Genomic DNA, 13,663 nt, shown 5'->3' on the forward strand with positions numbered 1-13,663 from the left:
TTCGTGGGGTTTATGTAGTCTTGGGGGACCATGGCTCCAGCACGTCACCGAGATCCAGATCCACCCAAAGAATCTTGAACACAGGAATCGTGAACAACAGGGAACACCACAATTCAGTATCACATAGTTCTAGTGTCTTTTCAAATGTTTTCAGTAACTATGTCCTAACATGTATAATGTGTTTAGAAGAAAAACTCTCTTTTTCCTTCATGCAGAAAAAAATCTAGGAACTACTGTTTTGTACTTTTGTATTTTTTCGGTAGAATCACTGGAACTACTTTCTTTCAACTTGAAAGATAAATATAAATAGTTCCTACATGAAACTGCTTGTAACAAGGTCTATGGATTATCTTGAGTAACTGAGTCAAAATTTTTATAAAGAGACACTGGTTTTGAATTTTTAAAATATTTTCTCAGCTTTGAGCAGCACAAGCTGAATGCCATTTAGTCACATTATATTGGAGAGAAGGCAGATGCCTCTAAAGCCAATATCTCCAAAACTCCAATTGCAATTCACGCCAATAAAATAACTACATGTATTTTTGATACTGGATTAGATCTCTTGAAAATAGAAACTGATGTTTGACCAGATGCTTGTCTTTGAAAACGATTCGTCCCCAGGCCAATTTCAAAACTGCTGAAACATGTAAGAGTTAATATGAAATACAGTGTGCCATGAAATGTAGACGTCAATAAACAGAACTGGACTGGAACAGTAGGGAAAGCAAACATGCCTCATGTTTAACCTGTGGACACCCCTTGTGCAGCTGGCTTGATATCAGATAGTCTTCCTGCCACAAAAGCCACACTGCATACCACAAAAGAAAACTTCTATTTGTTCAGCTTTGTTCAGACAGTGGTGTATAATGGAGCTGTAAGTATTATTTTTCCTTTTTTTTCCCCTCTCCAGCTCTACAAGACACAAGACAAAAACATCTTACATCTACATGAGTTTTATTTTTTTATTGACCTTCACTTTAATCAGTCTTTTTTTTTTTTATGTGTAAGTGGCTCATGTTGGTATGATTCTTATTCTAATCAGTCTCTGTAGGTTTTTTAAGATATATAAACTTTCTCCAACACACACTGACAGGATAAAGTGAAGCCATCAGGTCAGTCCATGTGATGCCAGCAGAGGGTGCTGTAGGTTCATGAGGACGAAGCATTAAAGCTGAGAATGAACAGTAGAAAGTGAGAGATGTTCGGCCCATGTCCAACTCACATATTTATAGTTTGTGAGTAACCAGTGAGGAGGTGACTGCAAATAGGTTTTAGTGATGGTTCACAGCAGGCAGTGGCAATAATCAGAGATACATATTTCATGGTTTGAGGACTTGAAACAACAAGCATCTACACTGTTGAATTTTCCCCTCAGCAAGGCACTCAATCAATGTTTTGTGCTGGCCCTGACCTCTGACCCCTTACTGAAATGATTAGTCACTGGTGGACTCAAGGGGGTGGGAGAAGAGGGGGGACAAAAAAAATGTGATAAACTGACCTCTAGGGCTTCCTTTCAGTGGAGAAAACACGATGAAGTGCCTTTGAGAATGCTCTTCCAGAGAAAACATGATGAAATGCCCAGATGGGTGCCCCTCTAGTAGAGAAAATATAATAAAGTGCATTATAGAGTACCTTCCGGTGGGAAAAATTTGATAAAGTGTCCTGTAGGTTGCCCTATGTGCTAAAAAATGATTCTCCACATGCCTCTAAATTGTTAAATAGTTAATAGTTCCCTATGTGGTTTTATTACAAACATGTAGTATGTCTAGTACTTTAATTCAAGCAATAAACGCACCATAAATGCATCACAACATGGTTCCCCCCTGCATACAGCTGGTGCCCTTGCTATTTGTTTCACTCCTGCTCCTCAAACAGCCAGAGTCCGCCACTGTGCAAAATGTGTACATGCATGTATTTTCACAAGTATGCATGCTTGCTCATAGAGGTGTTTGGAATGATGCAAAACCTCCAACCACCTTGCTTAAAAAATGCCAAACATTTCTTTGCTGGAATCAGCAGCTTATCGTTCATGTGCTATCACTTGGCCCGTGACTGAACCACCGCAGCTTCTCCTTCATGCACAAAACTGCCATTTTATCCTCCTCAGATGGCTTAAGTGTGAATGTTGAAAAAAAGGGAAAAGCAAGGGAGTTCGAGGTGAAATCAAATCCCTTCAGCAAACAGCAAAAAGGTCAGTGCTGACGCAGACCCGGGAACAGGCCGCCCTCCCTCAAGACTATATTCTTAAGTGGCTGGATTCTATTTGTAGCATTTTACCTGTTTACTGACTCCCCCACTCGAAAACCAGGTAGCTGCGCAAACATACTGGAGGGTTTGGACGACCTCTTGTGTCATCACACCGGGGATAAATTTCAACTGCCTGCACTGTGCTGTTGGACCACAAAACGCAATATGAGGGCGAAAGGATTCATGTTTATCAGGGCTGGGATGCACTTTTTATTCTCTCAGTGGATTGGCTTCAGTATCTTCATTTCTGTAATCATCTGATATGACAATACAACTTCTAACTATTAATACTGATAACATATGCATCACAGTTTGCTTTAATACAGTGCAACAGTGCAGTGTTTTGTGAAGATGTACTGAGCATTGCATAACTTAAGCAAACATTATCTAACATAAACTATTAAAACAAGTGGGTCTTTATTAAACCTTTTTAGCTAGTGTTCTTTATGCCTGTATATAAGCTTTAAAAGCTTCTACTGGGTCACAGAAAAAGTTTGCATTTTGATTAGATAATTATATTATTACTATTATTATTACTACAAATTGTTTTCAAGTAATCCAAATCACTAAGGGCACTATTTAATTAATGTATAGCGCATAGTCTAAAGTGCATGGTGCAAATGCGTTTAGGGCTTGTTCAACTTCATTTTTGGTATTTAAATGGTGTATAATCTGAGTGTAAAGTAGTTCAGGACACAAAGGAGTTGTATTTAGTCTCTTAATTAATCATAGGTGTGTTTTGGTCCTTGCAGTGGCATCTCCGATCATCTCGATCAAACTATTCTTTCTTTTTATGCACTCTGGGCATGAGATGAATGAGATGCAAAATATCATAACCTTAGAAGTGTTCCTGTCTTTGAATGCCTTCAAAGGCCTTTTACAAATGGCCCTAAAGGAAACATGTTTCTGTTTTATATACACCTTTGCTAAAGCTGAAAGGATATGGATATCGCTGCTATGTCCTGTATGCTTCTTCTCTTTTACTATTTCCCTTGTATTGTTTTATTTTAATGTATTGTGTGTTCAGTGTGAAGCTGCATGTGCAGAAAGAAGAGATCTAGTATCTTAGTGAGACCTTCCTGGTTAAATAAAGGATAGATAGACTGGCCAGTGTGCCCTCTGCCTCCATCGATATGGCTTTAATGTCATTGTTGTCTTGTTTTGTATTTTACATTTATATTTTTTCTCTTGTTAAGTCTTTTACGTCGTTTTTGTCTTATTACATTTGTACATGTTTTTTTGTCCTGTCACGTCTGTTACATGTTTTTGTCTTGTTATATGCGACATGCACTGTTCATTGTCCATTTCAGTTTTGGTGCTGGGAAGACGGCACACAATGAAAAAATAAAAATAATCAACAATGCCCTCAAATGCATCAAAACTAAAGAAAGTAGAGATTTGTGTTAAAATGTAGGGAGGTAAAAGTAATAAGTTAAGTTAATAAGTATTTGTACTTAATTATTTTACATCTCTGCCATAATCCCTCACTGTTTCACGATGTTATTGAAGTACATCTTGTATTATCTGAGTGTAAGAGACCCTTAGCAGCAGAATTTATATATCGTACATTTTTTTCTCTATAAATCTTGTATCAGTTTTTTTTTGTGGCAAAAGATTCTTGAGGAACAGAACCAATGAGGAACCTTATTCACCCTTTTCATGGGAGCATTTTAAGAGTGTAGTATGTGTGAACAGTGCTGTGTGAGCATATAATCTTTAAACCATATTATTTTACAATTTTAGCCTTTCATTAAATAAGAAATTGGCTATTTTGGCCAAGTAGTCGACTGTATAGTAGCATTGATGATCATATACAGTGCCTACCTTGTCCCCATCCCTCATCTTATTTTAGGGACATGCCCACTCTACATACAGCAATGCCCAGAACACCCAGTAGTATTTTCATTTATTTCATCTCCCACTTTCTCAAACTCTCAGTCCTTTTAGCACGCACAGTCTCACACAAACTGGATGTTCATAAAAAACAAAAACAACAAATTAATGAATTTCATGACTATTAAGACGAAAATAGTCTTGTTGTCGGTGTGTGTGTACTCAGCCTGCCGTAAGCGACAGGAGGGCACCAGGCGAGCGCGGCCAGCAGTCAGACAACTATTTTTGGTACAAGCGGAAAATTTTCGACGGGGATTCTACGGTGGCGGGGACCATCAGCAGAGGATCAGGGGGTAAGAATAAAGTCTGTGACTCTTGTGGGACTGTGGGAACCGGTGACCCTCTGCCACACTCTGCTGGCACTGGAGGTCTGCATGTGGCCAACCAACAAAACAGGAGGAGAGGGAGAGCTGCCAAGCCTATAATTTGAGTTTGGGATCAGTATGTGTGTGTGAGTGTGTTTGGCGGGTAGGAGAGGAGGTGTGGAGCCCCGGTGAGGCCAAGAATCACCAGCCTTGAAATGCTTTCAAGCTGCAAAAAATAAGTCTTCAAAATTTTGTTTTTGTTTGTTGTTTAGTACAATCAATGATCTTCTTTATGTTAGCTTCTTGACATAAAACGGACACGACACACCCCTCCTCTTCTATTAAACACTGTCCCTTCAGAAGCATAGACATGATGGATAGGGCAGTCTGCCAAAGGGAAGGATAGTCTACTGCAAATTTCTTGGACCAAGTAATGGTGTTTGAACTTTTAGGACTGAAATGTCATTTATAGGCCTAGTAGATGAAAGGGTTAGATCACCCAAAAATGAAAATCTAATCATTATCTACTCACCCTCATGCTGATAGAAGGCCAGGTTTAGTTGTTTAGTCCACAAAACATTGCTGGAGTTTCACAGGAAATCAGCATTGCAGATGTTTGCAAATGTCTGGACTCTTTTTGACTCTCGATCTGTCAAAGGCTTATTCCATCAGTAATTAGACAGCTCAGACTTTTCAGATGGGTCCTGGTGAGTGTCAAAAGAAAGGAGCGTAAAATGGAGTCACAGCCTGGTGGGCAAATGGAAGTACTTTTGTGCAGGAGGGCAAATTAGAGGCCAAATAAGAAGCCGTGCAGTCATACAAAATTCCAGATGAAAGCCCAAAGCTTCAAAAACACTGGATTTATAGTTTATCCAAAACACTTCTGGGTGAAATAGATTATGGTGGACCATCAGCAGTTGGCTGTGGCAAAAAGTGCCCATCCCTGAATAAAGATGCCAAAATCCAAGCTTTGTTAGAGTTTTGCATTTTAACTTTGTGTGATCATTAACTTTATTAAGCTGACTATGTTGAATAGTGAAACACGCACAGTGTGATCCCTATCCCCCAGGACAGGACATGTGTAATTTTCAGGAAAATACTAATCCCTATCCCTTACCACACCACACCTTAATGTTTTATTTTTTATTTTTACTTTGGTTTGTGAAACTGCAGGTCTTGACAGCATTTCATGCTTTCATTTTTTCATTATTCATATCGCTTTTGTATTAGTAAACTAACAATATGTTAATGAATAAACTCAGAAAATCCTCTTATAGATCACTTCACTCAAATGGAATATGTTATATTTTCTATCAGGGCAAATGAGCTGACATAAAAGCTGACCAAACATGATTCTGTGACTTTGAGAAGCTTCCAGATCAGCATGGTGTCATGAGAAAGTGGAGCGAAACAGTTCACAGTTATAAATACACCTCAACCATCAGACAACCCACCATTGGGCAGATAATGACCATGTTTCGCCACCAAAACACAGCTGCTAACTATGTTAAAATAATAACAACGTCTAAATCTATGAGAGGTGGAGGGCTGAGAAGAGGAAGTGCAACCACACACTCAAACACCAGCACACACACACACAAGTCACTTCTCATCCTGTCCGCAGTGATTGTTAGCCCACATGCACGGTGTGTGTCCGCCCAGGAGTTAACCGCCTGAGGAGCCGGCCATAAAGCATGAGAGTGATTGCACGAGTCATATTTAGAAAGAGTCTCACTTCTACACATGCCCGACACATGCAGAAGTACACATCTGTCCATGTAGGTGTACACACACACACACATGTATATGCACACACACCGGTGTGTTTCAGGCATAGCCAGCTGTGTCCAAATTTCAAACATATCTCAAAAAGCCTCATAATTGCTACGTCTATTTGACGTTTCTGTATTTTACTGACCAACATACACAATCAGAAAGGTTTTTTTGCTAAAACTGGCAACACAGGAGTGTGTTGTTAGACTTACACAAATACCAGCCAGGACTATTTATTCATTTGCTATGAAAAGACTCATACTTTCCCTTACAGCTAAATGTTATGGATTAAGTTTTCAAGGCCTGTAACTAGCATTATTTAAAGAATCATGAGATGACAGTTATGACTATAAGTAGAAGTAAAGTAGGGTGACTCGGTTTAGTTTGGTTTGAGAGTGAACATTTAGAAGGCTTTGGCCCTGATGCAGATTTACTGAAGCATTCAACGTATGCAGTGGCTTGCTGAGAAGTGTGGCGAGCACCGTCCTCGCGCTCGGTGAGGGTCCGCTCAAAGATGCTGGTGCTAAGTTCAACATGTCAAGGTCAAGGGGTCAAGTTTCCTTTCTTGTCAGGGGGCCTAAACCTCCTAGCAGTGCACCTGGTCCGCTACGAATACTGCATACTCTGCTATGTTTCAAGGAAGACAGAAACACCTTCTGAGTGTTATACATTGTTTCAAATTTCTTCTCAATGAATGTGTTGTGTCAGCTATTAATCCAGTGCTATTGAACATCCACTGTGAACATAAAATACATTGTCTAGGCTGCCTTAACATTTAAAGTTGACTGAATCTGAAAAGATTAGTTGAGGTTATTTTGCAGAGTTAAATAAACTTAATATAAACTCTTTCCCCACAGCTGACAAAATAGCTTGTCATTTAAGATGCAACACTTCCCTGCTATTGATGAGATACTCCATCAATTTCTGTTTTCACTGCCAGGCAGTAGGGGATGCTGTGATGGATAATCTGACAAAATTTCTCATTCGAAGAAGAAGAAGAGTATCACTGGAATTAAAAAAGCAGCAGCCCCTGAGGCTCCGTTTTTGAGACAATGTTATGTCTGAAAAGTAGATTTTTTGATGCAACCAACCAACATTTAAGTACTTATAAAAAAGAATGAATGAAGCAAACAAGCAACATGTTTTTGTGTCTGACACTACAAGATCTGTTCTTTCTTTTGATATATTACGTGTTAACATATTCGTAGAACTGAATATTCTTTGGGTGTTGAAATATCAGTGAATTTTGTCAAAAATGCTGGCACTGGCTGGCAACTTTTTTTTTTTTTTAAAACGCTAGCGGGGAAAGAGTTAATTCAGCTGTACTTGAGAAAACATGTTCAATGAGCTTAAGATATTAAGTTGAAACAACATCTCTTCAGTCAGACTGACAAACATGAGCATTTTCTCAGTCAGTTCTTAGTTTCACATCAAGACCTTAAGCATCAGTTGTATATTAGAAACACACAGTACGTTTTCATCATATACATTTTCTTCAAACTATATAAAAAAGAAGAGTCTCAGGAGTTTTAACTCTAAAACTATGCATGCTGGGAAGTTTTTAGTTTTAGAAACTTAATGGGTTGATTGAACTCTCTACTGTTCATTTGTGCAGCTCATCAGTTCAAGTTAGAGGAACTCATAAGTTTAAGTATTTTGAAGTGTTCTGAAAATAAATACTAGAAATTTTAAGCTTAATTAACCTAAGTAAATAAAACTTGTGTATTTGTGTTAAGTTAATGGGAAAAGAATAGTTGATGCCACTGAATTCCTGCTCTATTTTACAGTTCACCTTACCAAATATGTTTTCATTAGTGTATAATCAAATAAATACAACCTTTTATATTTTGCACAAGTTTTAAGGCCACTATAGATTTTCTTATATGCTTTGATGGTGAGGGTGAGGTGAGTTGGTTGCAATCTGCATGCTCACCACACAGTGCCCCTGAATCCTACACACTGCTTTAAGTAAAAGTAGCCATACCACAGTGCAGAAAAATACCTGAGTAAAGTACCAAAAGTAAAAGTACTCATTATGTATAATGGCCAATTTTAGAATTGATGCATAATGTGAAAATCATTTTAATGTCACAGCTGGTAAAGGTGAGGTTATTTTTCTCAATTATCTTAGCATTAATGTTAATTAGTTTACTATATTTTGACAAAATTAGCAAACTAGAAAAGGTCAATCAGTAGAGTGAAGATCCCCATCAGGCAACAGATGGTGAAGCACCTTCTGCAATGTCGCTGCCAGATGCAGCTTGTGGAGGTTTGCAAAGTTCTGCCAACATTAACATGACTCACTCATACATTGTCCCGAGCTGGAACAAGATTTCAAACTGAATCAGTTGTGAAGAAGAGTGAGAGGTCAGCTGTCAATGCGTATGAAATAGAGCAATCAAAAAATAAAATTTCTGTCTCACAGTTGTATGTCACCACCACACGGTCAAGTTACAGTTTACATCCATGTGTGCCCAGACTCAAATAAAGTGTGTAGTGAAGAACTATGGAACTTAATCAGAAGTATTAAATGTATTTTTTGGCAAATGGCTGTTGGCAGTAATGTCCTGGGGTCTTGAAGTCATAATATGCAACATTTTCCGTAAAGACTCAAAAACATATTGACCTAATGACACACTAGGTGGTGGCTGTGCCCTCTGCTGATAAGACTTTGGACAGAGTTAGGCTCGCCATTTCCCACTGCTTCCAGCCTGGTTGACTGACTGAAAAGTCTGTTTTCTGCTGTAATGGACTGCTTGGGTTAGTGGGTGGCTATTTGTCTGACCAAGCTAAATGCCTGTCTGACTGATAGACTTTCAGTAATACGTACAAACTGACTTTCATACTGGTGAAGTTTTGCCAGTCTACCCCGCTGCTACTATGCTTGGATAAGCCTCTAATTGCCTCACATGATGGCTGAGTGACTCTTTTCTGACTGACAGACTGACTGACCAGAGCAGTTCACAGGGATCCTGTGCCAATGGCCGCCTCTGCAACAGGGTCCTGTGAATTTTGACAGCACTGCGATGCTTGCCTTTTTTCTCCAGGAGACCTGGCCCAAACCCAGGTAGCACATTTAGTCTTGGTTCATAGTTTCTTTATGTGATATACATTCAGGGAAAAAGGTCATGTCCACTTCATAGGTATAACACTTATCCCATGTGCTGGTTAGACTGGCAAGTTTAGACTATATTGACCAACACTGGCCTTTTACAGTTGTTTTTGTGTGTGATATTTTAGTGTCCTGTGGTCTAAATTCTCTTTCAGATGTTCCAGCAATCTAACAGTAATCTAACAGTCATGAAAATGGTCAAACACCTACATATTAGCGCAGTTCATTTATAGACTAATATTAGCCTTTTATGTATTGCATTTACACTAAAAATTGCAAAATTGGTGTTCATTTGTGAAGATATTGCTGAACAAAACATGTCAGTATCATATCATTGAGGATAATGGGATCACACTTGGGGTGGCCAATCAGATTTTAGAGGTGGCCAGTGCCCCCTGTGTCCCCCCTCTTGAAATGTCCTTTCTTGTTGACCAACAAAATATCATCCCTGCAGTACTCTATCACTCCACCATATCTTTACATAGCAAACAGATATTTCACCTTTAATTTCAAAGTTTTGCAAAGTGAGCATGTTTTTCTGTGTCTGTCTTATGTTGATGTGTAATGTATGTGTGCACTGTGTGTGTGTGTGTGTGTGTGGTTCTTCTTTGGTGTGTTGAGAGGTGACTGATGGGGACTTTTTAGCTGGAGCCTGACCACATCTGTGCCCCATCCAGATGAAGGAACGGAAATGCATCCTGGGAAGTTGAGAGATTGAGATCAACGAAACACAAAGTTGGTCTCTGTCCGGGCGCTGGCACAGCCAGTGGTTCTGAGCACTTTAGCATCAGTTAACTCCTTTCACTGAGGCTGAACTGAAAAACGAGAAGTGATAAAAAAAAAAAAAAACACTACAGGAATATACACAAATGAAGTAATGCCTTCAAGTGTCGTGCTGATAGATCCAAAATGAGTTAACTATGACAGATGAAGCCTTTAACACAGAGTTCAGGTCAGGCTGGTGGTATTAAAGCTGTGTTTTTTTTCTAAATAGCAGAAGTGGTAAATTATGACTTTACTTACATAGAATTTTCAGGTATCTGCAGTTTAACTGAGTATTTATTTTTCAGACATTCAGACATTTTTACTTTGCATCATTGCAGCTGCCATCCTAACATCAGGACTGTTTTCAACCTAAATGGACGGGACAATAACACACTAAACTACAATTCCTTGGTGTATACATCAGTGCATATCATGCATAACAGGCGTAACTACAAAGTAAAGTAGAGACAAAAAAGTTATAAGTGTATGAAAATCAATGCAAAGGGGTAACAAGATGTAAATTATGTAACAAGATGTAAAAGATGTAAAAAAAAAAAAAAAAACCTAACCAGATGCAGAAGACAAGTAAACAAACAAACAAACAAAAAGTAATGAGACATAAAGGACATAATAAGATATAAATACATAAAATACTCAAGATGAGGACAGAAGACTTTTTTACTTTTATACTTTGAGTACATTTCAGAGCCTGTATTTTTTCACTTTTACTTGAGTAAAGAAGATGAATTAGTATCTGTATTTCTTCATGAATGCGTGTACTTTTGCCACCTCTGCTGAACAGACTTGAACTGTGATGTTTCTAAAACTTATTTTATTCCTAGAAAGCAAAGTTTTGTGAATCTTCCGCATCCAAAATCAGCACTCCTGAACTGAGCGGTGTTATTTTAGGCATTTGGTCATGTCAGATCTTATGTTGGATTGACAGTATGTGAAAAGCTTATGTGTTTAGTTTAGCTGGTAATGACATCTACTGTTTTGACTGAACTGACAGCTTTTTCGCCCTGTTCTTGAAACATTTAAGGCCAACTGGTAGATAAGATCTCCTCTCTGGACCTGAAACAAGCAGCTTTCTCTTCCTCTGTGCTCCCCACAGTTCCTGGAAACACCCACAGCTTCCTCGAAAGAACGTTCACTTGAAAGTTTGATCCACAGCTGAATTTGAGAGGTGGTTGAAATGTTAATGCCTGGATTCCTCAGGCTATCTGGACGCTGCGGGGACCGATATTAAAATAATGTGGCCACTCGACCACATGTCTGCAAAAACTGAAAACAAGTGTAATTTAATACAATGTAAACTGAGAAGCAGATTCAAGCCTGTGAGCAGCGGTTTCCAGAATTTAGGTTGATTATTTTCTGAGAATATAATCCTGAGCAGCAGAATATAGTTTAATGACTTTATACCACACTCTTTAAAGATACTGTAAAGCAACAATAAATGTGTGTTGTGAGTTTCTCACACCACAGAAACGTTTTATTAATACGTTTTGGGAGTAACAGATTACAACAACGTACTACCATGCATTCACACCAGTGCATGAGTCTCACAGCACCACTCTGATCTCAGTGAAAACAGCTGATCTTACAGTTGTCAATTCATTATCATGTCCTCTAGTAAAAAGTATCCTTTCACTGGGTGGAAAGTTCACCTTTTTTTTGACTTCTGAGTCAATCAGTCAATAAATTGTACAGAACAGAGGAATGAAGAGTTGGACAAACTAATAAACCTAACAACGAACATCAAACATTATACTGTATTAGGTTAAACACTTTCACCATATTTTATATTGAGGTAATCCAAAAGTAACAGAAAGTAATCACTTTATTGTGATACTTGGATTAGGGTACTGCAGGGACTACATTTTTTAACAGGTAATTATTAACTGTATTGGAATACATTAACCTTCCCAACCCTGGTTATTAACCACCCAGCCAAATTTACACTATTAAAGAAATCCATAATTCTATAACATTTGGTCTCAAAATGACACAAAATTTGCAGTTTTCTCTGCTCTGAATCATTTGGGGCGTGTCCCCTGTACTGTCGCAGTGTCAAACACCACAACAACCTGAAAATGAGCTGAAACATGGATGCTCCATCTAGCGGCTTTATCGGACACGTCCAGATATGTTTGAGCCACCAGAGCCAGAGGACGGTGACAGGATGGTATTTTTTTGTTTGTTCTGTGTTGGGTTGTTGGAACTGAAGTGAGCTGAAGTGAACTGCTGGGCTGATTTTACTCAAAGTATGTTTATAACTGACCGAGGGGCCGGTGTCATTTGTGTGGCTTATACAGTATCGGGGGACCAAAGCTCCAGCACATCGCCATGTCATGTTTCAGCTCCATGCGAAAAATCCTGAACACAAATCATGAACAACAGTTTAATGGTTTAACTCCACAATTCAGTACCACATAGTTCTCAGTCTTTTCACATGTTTTCAGCAGCTATTTTCTAACATGCAGAATTTGTTTTGAAGAAAAACTTTGATACAATTAGATATGACACAAAAAACACATTTCAATTTTATCTTTAAGTATTTTTATTGAAATTCTGCCATGCACATTCCTGGCCAGCCAGGGTCCATTTATATAAATCTATAAACAAAAGCTGGGAAATGCAGCATAAAATAAAACAATATGTTACATACACAATATTTACAAACATATGAATATACTAAAATTATGAAAATTGTGAAATTTGTATTTTATAAAAATAAAAGCTTGAGAGACCAATACATTTTTTTGCATACAGAATCTGATTCAGCATCTAATGCTTTTTGTTTATTGCTCGTTTGACTGATGGCTGGCAAGGTGTTAGAAATGTAAATGAAAAAAGCAACAGTAGCAAGCATTTCATAGCATAGTGTTCAATACTATTTACAACATTATTATGTACAAAAATATACAATCTGGATTTCACTGCCTGCATTGTTGCTATACTTTGTATTACCACTGTAACGAAAACAAAGGATGCTTGGAGGCCCAAACCAGACTAAATCACTCACTGTCTATAAAGACAGACAACATGCTCTCTTCATATGTGAGGCCAAAGCATCTTGATCGCCCCCTGGTCAAATTTAAAAGTCAAATTTAAAAAATCACAATGCCCAAAGATGTCTTCTAACATTTTAGGTGGTTTGTATCATGCTGATGTTTGTCCACTTATTAACTTTTTGAGAAGTTTGATTACAATTCATTATTTGATGCTATAAAAAGGGAGTTTCATGTCCTGATTGAGAGTAGAGCCCAACTCATGATTGAATCAGCCCGGACCTCAATACAGTGCTCCCATGAACTGACAACTCGCTAAACCCCTCCCTTGAACAGCAATTGGCCAATCTCACTTAAACAACCGGGGCTAAAATAAAAGCAATACCAGGCTGGAACAACTCTTTTGTTCGCCTGTTTCATGTTTATTAGAGTTCAAATTAATGCTGAATGTTTGCTGAATGAGTTAGTCTGTCGTTGTGTCGTCATGTACAGACAACCTGCATGAGCTTCAAGACTGGGGAGGACGGGACAGAGGGAAGCCACTCACTTCAACCATA

This window comes from Lutjanus erythropterus, chromosome 12 (genome assembly GCF_056507025.1).
Source record: "Lutjanus erythropterus isolate fLutEry1 chromosome 12, fLutEry1.hap2, whole genome shotgun sequence".
NCBI lineage: Eukaryota > Metazoa > Chordata > Actinopteri > Lutjaniformes > Lutjanidae > Lutjanus > Lutjanus erythropterus.